General features: G+C 41.3%; 1 long non-coding RNA gene across 1 annotated transcript in view; it reads left to right on the top strand.

Annotated features, from left to right (window-relative positions):
• The first annotated feature begins 4,029 nt into the window (after positions 1-4,029).
• LOC126278616 (uncharacterized) overlaps positions 4,030-15,157 on the top strand; it is a 50,382-nt gene continuing 39,254 nt past the window's right edge. The window contains exon 1 of the long non-coding RNA XR_007550732.1: positions 4,030-4,095. This is a non-coding gene — a long non-coding RNA (uncharacterized LOC126278616). The remainder of the gene's footprint in view (positions 4,096-15,157) is intronic.

The following is a 15,157-nucleotide window of genomic DNA, read 5'->3' as shown; positions in this document are numbered from 1 at the left end:
ATAGAAACACTATAAAAAACCCTCAGTATCAAAGTGTGCTGTGCGCTGATGGGAAGTGTGACTGTTGCCGTGGAATAGTCTTTAGTAGGCAATCTCTGGGGAACCTGCTGCACCTCAGTTATATAAGGCTTCCTGAGGCACATGGGGCACTGTCTGAGAGTACCCTTATTTTCCTATCAGCTCATGGGACCGAGATGGAATGCTCAAAATGAACAGCAGAATATTAAGGTATGGCTTATGGCTATCTAACTGAACACAGTGTAGTGAGATACAAGTGAGGGATGAGCTCAATACAATTGGAGATTTAAAGTTGTTGCCAGAGTTCTCCCACACTGTTCTTTCTCGTAGGTGAAATACTGACATCAGAGGACCACTTGTGGGACAGTAGGGATGCTGGGAACTCTGCTTGTGATACACTAGTCTGCAATGACCTGCAGTTTTATAAAGGTATGTGAGCAGTGCTGAGCCTTGACTGAGCTGTGTTCGAAGTATTCTCAGTCCAGGCAGAAGTGTTTCTAAATCTCAGCCCCAAGGATCAACATGACCATTCTACAGGCTGATTATGAGCTGACAAAGCTTTCAAGTTGATACTGTTATTTGATGGTTTGTCTTTCTGTCTGTCTGTCTGTCTGTCTGTCTGTCTCTGTGTTACCTGTATGACATCAGTGTGGAGGTAAGGAGATTATGACTCCTCACTGTGTCGTCAGTAGTGCAGTTGTCAAGCATCTCATCTTAATTGTTTTCCATGAAGTGCCCATATGGTCCTAGAGACAGTTACCCTGTGGTTAGCTGCATGGCTTTGAAACAGTTTACATTTCATCAGTTATAAATCTTGTATAGCTCCTCCTATGTCACAGATGAATCACTACCAACTGTAATTTCGAATAAATTAAACACACAGTAAAATATTCTAAAGTGACAACCGTATAGTGACATCAGGATATTGGTATTGACCCTAATGTGTCTCCTTCATTCTGACTGAGGTACTACAAGCTCTCTTCATATTAATTAATAACCAGTACCTCAGTGAGAGAGTATGATATCTGAACCAGCAATAGACTGTCTGAAACCTGTATACAAGACATGTCAACCTCAATTGGAGTGATCTGCAAAGTTATAGCAGTTGTTTGTGAACAATCTTTATGTGCAGTAGACATGTTGTACTGGTCTTGATCAGGTTTTCAATGCTACATTTGATTGGGTTAATGTTTGCTGTGCTGCAAGTAGGATGAGATCTTTTTAGTTTTATTATTTAAAAATCCTTAAATTACAAAAAGAAAAAGATAAAATCACTCTCAATGCACAGTATGAACTAGTGGTGAATATTAACACACAAGAAGTTGAGAGACGAACTGTAGCTGGATGTGGTACATATCTAACATAGTATTGTTTATTATTGCTTTGATGAACTTCTTAGGGAGGGCCAATCAGCGAAGGGAGAACTATAATCTGATGTGTGTTTCTGAAACACTTGTCTGCATCCATTGTGTCTTCAGTGGGTATAACTAAATTGTTAACAGCCTTACACAACTAGAGCTTTCAACACAAAAACTGTCTTAAGTGGACTGTGCCTACTCACATAATGTCTAAGTATTTTTAGACATTCTGACCACTTGCAGTATTACTCACAAAGAGAAATTTGAAAATAATATCACAAATAGGTTATCAGTATTATAAAGAATCCTGTGGCTGTCAAAATACTTTCAAAAACTATACCATTCAAACAATTTTCTTCAGAAAAAATATGCCCATTTGGGGTGTAGTTTGAGTGTGAGGCCATTTTCTCTTGAAATAAACAGGAAGGGTGCACCTAAATGTCTTCAAACCATTGCGCAGAATCTGTTTTTGGTTTTTATCGTGGTCTTCAAGCTTCTACAGAATGTCACTTGCAGGTGTATGTCGTGAGATCCAAGGAATTTGCAAAAGCAGTGGTTTCCTATTTTTTGAAATAAAAGATGAGACATTTTGTGGTTTTAAATGATACTCCAACTTAAACAATGGAAACTCCATGGTGGAATATTTATAGTGTTAGGAAAGACAGATAGCTACTTACTGTAAACAAGACACAATAAGTTGCAGACAGCCACAATTGAAAGGCACTTAAATAAAGCTTTTGGCCACAGCCTTTATCAGTAAGAGAGACACACATCATTAGTATACACAAACAAGCACACGTCATGTACACGACTGCCAACTCCAGCATCTCAGGCCAGAGTGAAGGCATGCTGGAGTTGGCAGTCATGTGCCTGTCTTTTCCTACATTGATAATGGTAGAGCTTCAGGCAGTTACATTTGACAAGAAACACTTGTGGCCTCAAGTGAGGATTATGCAATAAGTTTCTCTATGATAGGCCATGTGGATAGACAGATCCTAAATGTTACATTTTTGCAATGATTAACCAGTATCCATCATAGATTGTGACTGTTCGCATGATTTTGTGTGATCCATTTACCTGAAGGTACTATACAGTATAACAGAATAAGGTGACTGTTGAGGCTTACAGACTGACATTCACTCTTGGTCTGGAACCAGTCTATGTTGATGCACAGACAATACTCCCTGTGTTTCCAGATCTTGTATCTTGTAATGTACTCTAAGACACTCTGGTCATTGTGCTTACTTCAAATCAGGTCTCATCGCTGAACAAAATTCTAATCCTGCCAACGAAATTCCAGACAGGAGACATGTCAAGAGATGCTGATCACTATTTTTTCAACCTTTTTCCCAGATTAAATACCAGATCTTCTCACAGTGTCTCACAATGTGAGGACAGACTACATAGTTGATGGTGAGCCATTTGTCAGATGGGGACTTGAAAGATGGTAGTCCAGTTGGTGTCAGTGGAGAGTTGTAGGCTATGTGCCAGTACAGTGTTTCTTCTTCTTTCTCCTTCTCCACCTCCTCTCATTATATATATATATATATATATATATATATATATATATATATATATATATATATATATATATATATATATATATATATATATATATATATAATCACACACTTCTGGAGAACCAGCACCAGCCTTACTGGACCTGGAGTAATCAGTTTCATTGGACTGTACAATTTGATACCCTTTTTTAGAATGTAAATAATAGTTCAAATTTTTCTACTCAAACATCCACTGAATTTTGTCTTTCACTAGTGAAAACAAAACATTCATGAGAGAATGTAGGCAGGAAGTTGAATTTCAAACTTAAGTACACATGGCACAAAGCTTAACAAAACAGGAATCTTTATTCAAACCAACAAGGGAACAAAATGTGTATGGAAGATCAAAAAGTAAATAATAAATGAATGTCAGTGTTACAAAGTAAGTGATGATGATGATAATAATATAAAAGCTGGGTTTCTTAATGCCCTGTTAGTGTCAGTGGTATCTAGGATTAATCTGCATTCCCCATTCAGCAGATGTGATAATTGATTTGTTGTTGCAGTTGAGGAGTAATCACAAAGGGTAGCTTTTTAAATGAAAGGTTTGACAACAGTTCACTTATTACTTAATCCATTTATTTAATACAGACCACTGCACTTGTACTGCTATGAACAAACTTTCATAAATGGTGAATGGGCTGATTAGCATGGAGTTCTGGTTGACCTAATTCGTGGATATCTTGTCTGCAACAACTCTCTTTCTTTTGCTAAATGTATCTTTGCTAAATGTGTCTTTGCTAAATGTGTCTTTGCTAAATGTGTCTTTGCTAAATGTGTCTTTGCTAAATGTATCTTTGCTAAATGTATCTTTGCTAAATGTATCTGTCAGCTGAAACAACAAAACAATCATCACATATTCTGAATGAGAAATGCAGATCAATCCTAGATATCACTGACAGTGACAGGGCGTTAACAAACCCAGCTTTTGTGTGTTTGCTAATGTATCTGAAGTATTTGTCACCTTTTCATTCTTTTTGTGTCTGTCTGGTATGAAGCAGAACTCTTTTACAGCATAGTTAAGATTGCAGTGTTGATGATAATTATTGATATGTCTTTATTTATATTTTCAGGTTTCCCTAATGAGATAAAAAATAAATTTCAGTATGACATTCCAAGATTCTGGAAGCTGTATACACAAAATTGGAGAAAGAATGAAGGTAATTAATGTAATTTTTGGTTTTTGCTGTTTTGAAAGTAATTTATTTACAGTTCATAATGAACTCAGTATTGGCAAAAGGAAGGTCACTGTGAGAAAATGATAGAATAACCAATTTATTGTAAGCATTACATCAATAGATCTTGAATTACATGATGCATACACAAAGATTACTAAGCTACTATGTATCATCATTTCAACACATCTATCAAACATGATACTGTACAACACAAATGGCACTAGCTACAGGTGAATATTGGGGTCTGTTATACAGTTCACTAATAATCAGTGTCACAGCCATGGCCCTTCCCTGCCTGTCATAAAAGGTGACTAATGGGAGTTTCCTCCTATTGGGTTAAGCTTTTTATCTTAGTCTTGTGACTATTCTTCCAGCTTTTGAAGGTTTCACTCTTTTTCACTGTTTTCCCTTTTTTATCACATCTCCCCCTCAAATTCTTTGGTTTCTGACATTCTGGTCACCTTTTCAGCCTTTACATTCACTTTCCAGATTTTACCAACATTTGGGGAAGGATGCCTTACTGTGGAGCATTACCTCTCCACTGTGCATTGTTGTCTTTTGCACCTACCAATCAAGTGGATCTAACTATGTACCAGAAATCCAGCATGGTAGCCAGTCCATCATTGTTAGGTTGCCTTGTACCCTCTCAATGGAAGCCTCCTGATAACACAGGGGTTGCACTGCAGATGCCTGAGCTGTGTCCTCCAGACGTCAACCAAGGAGTAGGTGCCTGTCAACTTCAGAGTACTGGGACTCGGGGCAACAGCTACTGTGCCAGGTGACCTTTGCTTCGGCAGGCTGCCACTCGTGGGGGGAAAATCTCTGATCGAAGTGAGCAGCATTAGGACAGATGATCTATGAAAAATGACTCGAACTTAGTGGTGGCTGTGCAAACATGACTCCCTCATCAATCAGGGACATATATTTTAATGCAGAAGTTTACAATCCTACAGGGTTTCTGTCATGGACCATGCCTTAAGACAAAAGCTTGGCAAGGGGAAATGGAAGTGGACATTTTGCTGAGTTCTCAGTTGATTCCCAAACTGATGGCAGCTCTATACATGTCACAAGCCCGATCTTTTTCATTGAAAATATTGAAGATTGGTTTGGGGAAGTTGAGACAATAGAGAAGATGAGAAATGGACCTTTGCTGGTCAAAACATCACTTGCCAACCAGTCAAGAGCCTGTGTCAAGTTCAGGGATATACCAGTCACAATTTCTCATCATAATGACCTCAATAGAATTCTAGATGTTGACTTCCATCGGGACCTAATGCTGCAAACTGATGAAGAGCTGCACACTAATCTGGCATATCGTGGAGCCCATTTTGTTTGCCACATCCAGAAGGGACCCGAGGATAATAATGGACACTGGAGCTTTCATCCTTTCCTTCAGTGGCAACATTGTAACTGAGATGGCTAAGGTCACAGTTTGTGGGTGTGGTGTCAGGCCTTGTATTCCTCTTCTGGTACAATGTCTTAAGTGCCAAAGGTATGGTAGGGCGTGTGAATGTGCGTCGCATGAGGGCAACCATTGTGACCAACCCCCTGAGTGTGTCAACTGCACCCTCCTCATTCACAATAATGGTTAGTGTTTGATAGGGAGAGGAAAATTTGAGAATATAAAACATTGATCACTTGTCTTACCAAAATGCAAGGAAAAAGTTTCAAAGACTTCATCTGACCAGTATGACCTCCAGTTTTGTGACTGTGATGTCCACCTCACACAATGACAAGGTCTTGCATGATATCTCCTTGTGGTCATAGTCCAGTGACTGCCCACATTTTGGGAAGGGAATGTCAGTTACATTACCTACCCCTATGCTACTCTCTGATCAGAGGCTCTCCCTTTGAGTGCCACTACGCCGTGTCAGAGGTTACCTGGCACGGTAGCTGTTGCCCGGAGTCCCAGTACCCCAAAGTGGACAGGCACCTACTGCTTGACTGACATCTGTGAAGGTGACACCTCACAAGCCAAGGAACAGCAGCTATTGATGATGATGATAACGATGTGTTAAGGGGACTAAACTATGTCATCATCAGTCCCTCCTTATCACAAGAGAAAAATGTAAGAAGGTAAAACAAAGTGGGAAAAAAACAGGAACTTAACTGCTCAAACTATATAAGCAAGCCAAAGAGTTTGGAAGTGAGTACAGTAGTTTTAATATAATAGATAAAAGAAAATAGAGGTAACCCAGGCACCTTCTTTTACACTGTGATAGATAAAAGAAAATAGAGGTGACCGAGGCAGCTTCTTTTACAAGAGGATCTAAAGGCACAACAAGGTTAGAGGGGAAAAAGGTAACTAACAGTTGTCAGTGGGTACTCACTGCAGGGAGGCACTCACCTCCACAACTACCCATAACACTGGATGTGGAAGAGTATTATAGGTTAGAGTAAAATCCACTTAGGAACTGAAACACTTTAGTAGTGCCTGTCAAATGGCTCTGAGTACTATGCGACTTAACATCTGAGGTCATCAGTAGCCTAGTGCCTGTCAAATCATCCACAAGCAGCTGAGGTAGTTAAATAGACTAGCTGAGCGCATACCACACATCAGCCAGTGGGACACACTCAACAAGAATGCACACTATCATAAGTAGGCTACCACAGCTGCAGACAGGAAGATCCTCCCAGTCCAGAAGGAACTTGTTGGTGAGTCTCGTGTGGCCAGTGCATAGTCGGTACAACACAATGGCATCTTTCTGGGAGCCCTGGGAAAGTGCGTGAAACACCTCAGCTGACCCTTTAATCGCCCTCCACTTTTTTTGGATCATAGCAGCCTGGCATTCCAATTCCCAGAGCTTCACAATATTGTGTTGAAGATGCAATCTTCAGGTCTGTGCCTGGTATCTGACATCAAGTTGAACTCCTGTCGTCCCATCTTTAACTAGACAGCTGACAAGTTCATTTCCTGGAATGTGTATGTGGCTCAGTGTCCAGATGAAGCTCAGTGTCATTCCAGAGCTGCAGAGGTCAGCAAGCAGTGCCTGGATTTGGCAACCAAAGGAATTTTGAAATAGCACAGAGTTCTTACTTTTAAGCAACTCATGGAATCACTATTGATGAGAATGTTTGTTGTGGCCTGGAATTTGATATACCAAAAAGCCTGAGAAATAGCAACCACCTCTTCAGTGAATACACTGCAGGCACTTGTCAGTGAGTGCTTCTCACGATTATTATTATTATTACTATTACTATTGTTATTATTGTTATTATTATTATTTCTATTTCTTTCCTTTCTCAGACGTTATGTTTGGTTGAAAATATAAAGTGACTTGGACGTTGATCAATAGTGACTTCCTTTTAACTGTACGGTATATGTTACATTGCATGTTGTTCTTTTGCTACAGCCCTTTTATTCTTCATATACACTCCTGGAAATTGAAATAAGAACACCGTGAATTCATTGTCCCAGGAAGGGGAAACTTTATTGACACATTCCTGTGGTCAGGTACATCACATGATCACACTGACAGAACCACAGGCACATAAACACAGGATACAGAGCATGCCCAATGTCGGCACTAGTACAGTGTATATCCACCTTTCGCAGCAATGCAGGCTGCTATTCTCCCATGGAGACGATCGTAGAGATGCTGGATGTAGTCCTATGGAACGACTTGCCATGCCATTTCCACCTGGCGCCTCAGTTGGACCAGCGTTCGTGCTGGACGTGCAGACCGCGTGAGACGACGCTTCATCCAGTCCCAAACATGCTCAATGGGGGACAGATCCGTAGATCTTGCTGGCAGGGTAGTTGACTTACACCTTCTAGAGCACGTTGGGTGGCACGGGATACATGCGGACGTCCATTGTCCTGTTGGAACAGCAAGTTCCCTTGCCGGTCTAGGAATGGTAGAACGATGGGTTCGATGACGGTTTGGATGTACCGTGCACTATTCAGTGTCCCCTCGACGATCACCAGAGGTGTACGGCCAGTGTAGGAGATCGCTCCCCACACCATGATGCCGGGTGTTGGCCCTGTGTGCCTCGGTCGTATGCAGTCCTGATTGTGGCGCTCACCTGCACAGCGCCAAACACGCATACGACCATCATTGGCACCAAGGCAGAAGCGACACTCATCGCTGAAGACGACACGTCTCCATTCATCCCTCCATTCATGCCTGTCGCGACACCACTGGAGGCGGGCTGCACGATGTTGGGGTGTGAGCAGAAGACGGCCTAAAGGTGTGCTGGACCGTAGCCCAGCTTCATGGAGACGGTTGCGAATGGTCCTCGCTGATACCCCAGGAGCAACAGTGTCCCTAATTTCCTGGGAAGTGGCGGTGCGGTCCCCTACGGCACTGCGTGGGATCCTATGGTCTTGGCGTGCGTCCGTGCGTCGCTGCGGTCCAGTTCCAGGTCGACGGGCACGTGCACCTTCCGCCGACCACTGGCGACAACATCGATGTACTGTGGAGACCTCACGCCCCACGTGTTGAGCAATTCGGCTGTACGTCCACCCGGTGTCCCGCATGCCCACTATATGCCCTCGCTCAAAGTCCGCCAACTGAACATACGGTTCACGTCCACGCTGTCGTGGCATGCTACCAGTGTTAAAGACTGCGATGGAGCTCCGTATGCCACGGCAAACTGGCTAACACTGACGGCGGCGGTGCACAAATGCTGCACAGCTAGCGCCATTCGACGGCCAACACCGCGGTTCCTGGTGTGTCCGTTGTGCCGTGTGTGTGATCATTGCTTGTACAGCCCTCTCGCAGTGTCCGGATCAAGTATGGTGGGTCCGACACACCGGTGTCAATGTGTTCTTTTTTCCATTTCCAGGAGTGTATAATTTTGTTCTGTGTGACATTAATTTCTGGGTAATGACTGAAGTTAATATTTTGTATATTGTTGGTAGCCATGTTATGGGGCAATATTTTGCTGGGTTTGCTGTGTCTGCCTGATCTTTAGGTTTCAGATAAGTTATTCCTTGTGTAAGTGTATCAGGGACTGTGTATGGGTATGCAATGTAAATGTTAAATAATTTAGTTAGTTGTGAATGTGTTGAGGTGAGCTTCTTTAGCCAGAAATTTGCTTTGTTTCCAATTGTGCGAGGAATTAGTTGCTTGGGTGACTTCCTGTTGCAAAATTATCACTTCAGGCGTTTGTGGTATCATCTTGTATGTGTTTGTTTCTGCTTGTACCCACCATGCATGTCTGTTATGTTGTACTGGGTTTGACCATATGTTGCTCCAGAAGTGTTCCATGTCTGTTGTGTTGGTGGATTGTCTATTTTAATGTGTGTGTTACCTTTTGTGTGATAAAATTTCTTTTGGTTTGTGTTGAATGTTTGTTTTCTTTTCCATTCTATTTTCCCCTTTTTGTCCAATGCTTGTAATTTCTGCTTCTTTTCATCTAATTGTTCTATCGCTTCTTGTTCTCAGATTTTACCTAACCTTTTTTGTTTTTTGTGAGATATTTTATTTCTTATAAATTGTGTTACCTGTCCAATGTCTTTTCTCAGTTTTTCTATTCTAATCTGTAGCCTGTGTTGCCATGCTGGTTTTGTGGGTTTCTTCTGTGTGTTGGTTGGTTCTGGTCTCTGCCTAGTGTGTATATTTAGTGTAGTGAGTGTTCCTATACAAACCAGTAGTTGTGACTCTTTCATAGTTGTATTTTCATATATTTTGTTGTTTATGATTGTATTATTATATATTGTTATTGTTATTGTTATTGTTATTATTATTATTGTTGTTATTGTTATTGTTGTTGTTATTATTGTTATTGTTATTGTTATTGTTATTATTATTATTATTATTATTATTATTATTGGTTTGTGGGGTGCTCAACTGCATGATTATCAGCACATGTACAAGTTCGCAGCCATTAGACAGTCCAATCTTGCCACTTTCATATGAATGATAATGAAATGATGAGGACAACACAAACACTGAGTGCTTCTCATGTCCCCTCACACATGCAAAATTGTAACGGGTTCTGTGTTGTACTTTTGGGTCATCTGTGTAGATACATATTGAATTAAAATAATCATGAAAGACTGAAAGCAAAAAGTATTTGAGAAGGGTAGGATCAGCATCCTACTTGGGACCACAAAAGAGCTCCATCCAAATCACAGGACAGAGTACAGGCGAAGGAGGTGTAGAGAGGGAGCTCTAGGGACCCAGACTAACAGATGCATTTGGAAGTCCTTCATTTGAACATCAAGTCAAAACACAGCTGACGTTCCCAGTTTTGGGTGATCCAAAAAAAGACTGGGCTGGTAGTTGAGGAACGCAGTTGAATGACACGGAGGGGGGGGGGGGGGGGGTAGGCATGTGACAGGTTGTTACCGTGTGATTTGGCAGATGATGCTGTCGTCTAACCTACCACAGCAGTGGGACATCAGCTTCTCCTCGAAAGCTGTCAACAGGGCTTGTACAGAAGATCCCCAAAGCCAACTGCACACCTGTGTGCAGTACAGGTTCAAGCAAGCTCAGTACAGAGGGTGCTGCTGTCCCATAGGCAGCACATCTGTAGTCCAAGTGAGATAAAAATCAGCACTTTGCAAAATCTCTGAAGAACTATGCAGTCTGTGCCCCACAAAGAGACAAAGAAAACAGAGCATTCAGCTTCTTTATACAAGTTGCCTCGAGTCAGCAGACATGTGGCAGCCAAGTTAGTTTGTGGTAAAATAAAATACCTAAGAATTGGAAAGCTTTAATGACTTCAAGTAACTGATCACCAAGATAATTTTATGGGTGCAGGTGCACAGTACAGAGTTGACAAAAGTGAATAACTTGTGATTTTGCAGCAGAAAATTGATAGTTGTGAGTCAGGGCCCAGTCATGGGCTCTCCAGACAGACCCCTTAAGTTGTCTCTCAGTGGTGTGCAGTGATTTACGGGGACAGTACAGGCCAAGATTGTCCACATACATTGACGCAGAGACTGTGGGGCCTACTGCATTTATGATACCATTGATGCGATAGCAAACAGCATTACAGTAGGAACCTTTCCCTGAGGAATTCCAGTTTCTTGCACATATCAATTGCTGAGAGTCTAACCTATCCAGACCTGAAAAAAATCGTAGGGATAGGAAATTCTGGATAAAAATCAGTAAACTACCCTGGAATCTGACTCATGCAGTGTAGATAGGATGTAATGTCACCAGATGGTATCGTATGCCTTCTGTGGGTCAAGAAACACAGCAATCTGATGATGGTGATGCACAAAAACATTGCACATTATGGATTTCAAATGAACCACATGATCTGTGGTGGACTTGAGAGGCCTGAAGCTACTTTGGAATCACAATATATGCCCTCTGGCTTCAAGGCACCTACAAATACAGTGATTGGCCATTTGTTCAAATGGCTTACAAAGTCCATTTAACAGGGAGATTGGCCAATAGTTCGTCTTTTCCTGGAAATACGTTGGTCCTTTCCTGTTTTCCGGACAGGAATAATACTATCTTTCCACCACTGAGATGGGAATGCTCCCTCCTGCCAAATGCAATTTAAAAGCCTGAGGATACATTTCACGGTGTTGGCAAGATGATGATTGAGCATTTGCTTACGAATTTTATGAAGACCAGGGACCATATCTCAACACACTGGCAAAGTGCTGTGAAGCTCCCATTCTCTAAAAGGGTCACTGTATGATAGAGAGAGAGGTGCTTGGAAAGACAGCAGATGCACATCCGGAAATGAGGATTGTAATTACTGGAAGTGGACACTTCAGTGAAGTGTGCTGCAGTACTGTCAGCAAGTACCACTGGATCAGCGCAAGTGTTACCACTCACAAAGACACCAGGAACTGCATCAGGTGGTGGATGGTTGCATATACAGCTGAGTTTAATCCGTACTTGGGACAATGGGACCTGGAATTTCATAGTTGAGATATGTTGATTCCTTTTCTTTATCACCTGAAGTCTTTCGAATTTTATTAAATTATCCATAGAGCACTTGTGCTTGTGCTACTGAAGCACTCTGCAGCATTTCCTGATAGCTGCTGTTATATCTTCAGACCACCATGGCACTGGTGGCCATCAGGATGAACCTGAGAAGTAGAATATTGTTGCTGCTGCAGTGCAAGTGATAGTATCCTGTACAAATTTGTCAATATCCATCACATGACGGGCTTCAACAGTGGCCACAGAGGAGATGGTCTGCCAATCAGCTTTGATTGACCAATGTCATGAATATTCTAAGATATCTGTGAGTGGAGAGGGAGAGAACAACAGGAAAATGGTTGCAGTCACAAAGATCACCATGGATGCGTCACTGAATCAGGGGTAAGATAATCAGGCTGAAAACTGAGTTCAATAGCTGAAAGCTGGACAACACTGAAATGCATTGCAGTGCCGGAGTGGAGTACGCAGACATACAATTCTGAAAGGTGTTCTAGTGCCCAGTTTCAGTGAGACAATGACATTGCCCCAGAGAGGATTAAGGGCATTAAAGTCCCCAATAAGAGGAAGGGGCCAGGGAACTGTGACACTAACTCGAACAGCTCATGATAATGAAAGTTTCATTAACGGGTAGACAGACATTACATATTGTCATTGAACAAAGAGGTTGACACTGACAGCTGTGGCCTCTAGTGCAGCAGTAAGTGGCACCCACTCACTGAAAATATCAGCGTGTGTGAGGGTACAGGCCCCATAGATGCTCTCTTGATATTAACACAATTTTTACAGTAGGGTTAGTAGTCTTACAGAGCAGGGAGGTGTGTCGCCTTGAAATGTGCTTCCTGGAGCTTGTCTCCAAAGAAGGCGTTAAATGACGGAGTTCTCTCAAATGGCAACAGTAGTCATTACAGTTCCATTGAATGAGTGTTTGTGTCAGGTCTGAGAAAGTGGTAAATGAAAGAGACAGACGTGATTACTTCACTAGAAGGTAGTAGTCCACCTGAATGCATAATACACCATCAATGTCCATAGGCTCGACTGCTGCCGGGCTGGGGAGCGGAAAATTTCAAGGCTCTGAAAGTAGCTTATCTTTCCACTTATCCTTCTGAGACTGCTTTCTGTGAAGGTTTCCCCATTTAATCTCCCAGAAGAAGAGGAGCATACTTTCATTTGGCCCATGACCTGTAGCTAATAACTACAAGGAAGGGTTTACTGTTTCCAACTAATATGTTCTCAGTATCATTGCCTATTTCCATGGAGCAAGTTGTAATGACTCAAGGCAAACATCTGGAGCCATGAAGCATAAGCAGTCAGATAATTCCAAAGAACCCCTAGTTTAAATGAATTTGTCAGAAGAATTGAATGCCACTGAAATTCTATAATTCTGCAAGTCAAAGCATGAAATGTCAGGAGTCTGAATGTGGTGAGGAGGCTAGAAAATCTTTGATGAATTTGTCGTTAATAGAATTGTAGCGCTGAAAAGGAACCATTGTAAATGCTCTGTTCCCAGAAGAGAATGTCATATAATGACGCACACAACAAACTTTATTAAGTCTAAAACACAACTTATTATAACAGGTACAATAGCCACAGAGAGGTGCACAATAACAGTTTCATAACATGTATATCAAGGTAAAAGTGACTAATTTAGAGCTGGCTGGGCCCATCTCTAAAAGCTGTCAGCTGGCGAGGAGAGGGTACATATGAAAACTTGTGTGTACATCCACAAGTTGCAGCCTGTGATGGTCATCAAACTTCCAGCTGTGTCTGCCACCTTGTGTGGTGCGCATTGTGCCTGCACACACAGATCTCAGGTGTGAATCTATGTGGGGCACTACAGTTAACAGTTCAGTAATGGATTTATTCTCATCAGAATCAGCAGCAAAAAAAGCCAACAATAATAGTTCTGACTTATCTGCCAACATAATGAGCAGAAGATGATGAGACTCTGAAAGTATATGAGGAAATATTTATGTAAAATGGGTAGAAATCCAATAACCATGAGTGATTGTAATGCTGCAGGACAAGTAACACAAGGCAGAGTTGTAAGAGAATATGAGGTTGGCAAGAGGTGTGGCAAAGGAAAAAGTCAAATTCAGTTATTCTAGAAATTTTAGTAACGCTGTTCAAAAGTCACAAGAGGTAGAGGTATAGTTAGAGAAGTCCTAGAGATGTGAGAAGATTCTAGTTAGAATACATCATTTTGTGACATATTGCAAAATTTGCTATTGGACTGCAAGGTGTACCCAGGAGCAGATAGAGGAGATTGATATCACAGTTCTGTAATGAAGAAGAATAGCCTGAACTTTATGGGAATTGCCCAGACCTATAGGTGATGAAGGAAGTTGAGTACTCAGAAGAATGTTGTGTGTTTGGAGTTCAAAGAGGCAGTAAACAGTGTGGTAATGAATACCACAATGGGCAAGTCAGTTGAAGAGGAACTGACCTACAGAAGTTGGACAGACAAATTTAAGTATACACGAGGTAACTGTGAAGAAACATGGTGTTAAAGAAGAAATGCTTGAATTGATTCATGATGTAAGAAAGTTCAAAAATGTGCAGTAGGAGACAGGAAGACTTTAATATAAGTCACTTATGTGTGACATAAGTAGGAAAGCTGGGAAGCTGAAGTGAAATGTTTGGATAAAATATGTGAAGGAGTCAAAAATTAAATGGCTATTGCTACAACTGTTCAGCAAGTAAAACAGTGAAAGCAATCTTTGGTGACAATATAACTAATGGAACAAGCATTAAGAGTGCAAAAGGATCTCCACTGTTAAACTCAGAGGATTGAACTGATAGGTGGAAAGAGTAGATTAAGGCATCTATGTGTGGTAGGATTTGTCTGATGAGATGATTGGAGAAGAGTTAGAAAATATAGGTGATCCAATGTTAGAGTAAGGGTTCAACAAATTTTTGGGAGACCTGCAATCAAATAATACTGGAGGCACATGTAACATTCCCAATTGTATGTTTGGAATGCAGAATTGTATAGAAGTCAATTACATACTGTGGGGATACCAGAGATTAAAATAATCAAAGTGTTTGAGATGTGGTTCTACAGAGGACTGTTGAACATTCAGTGGACAGATTTTATAAGGAATAAGGAGTTTCATCACAGAAACATAGATGAGAAGGAAGAAAATGGTAGGTCATGTGATAAGAGAGCAATGAATAACTTCCATCATACT

This window comes from Schistocerca gregaria, chromosome 6 (genome assembly GCF_023897955.1).
Source record: "Schistocerca gregaria isolate iqSchGreg1 chromosome 6, iqSchGreg1.2, whole genome shotgun sequence".
In the NCBI taxonomy this organism is placed as follows: domain Eukaryota; kingdom Metazoa; phylum Arthropoda; class Insecta; order Orthoptera; family Acrididae; genus Schistocerca; species Schistocerca gregaria.
This window is presented reverse-complemented; position numbering and strand designations above follow the sequence as displayed.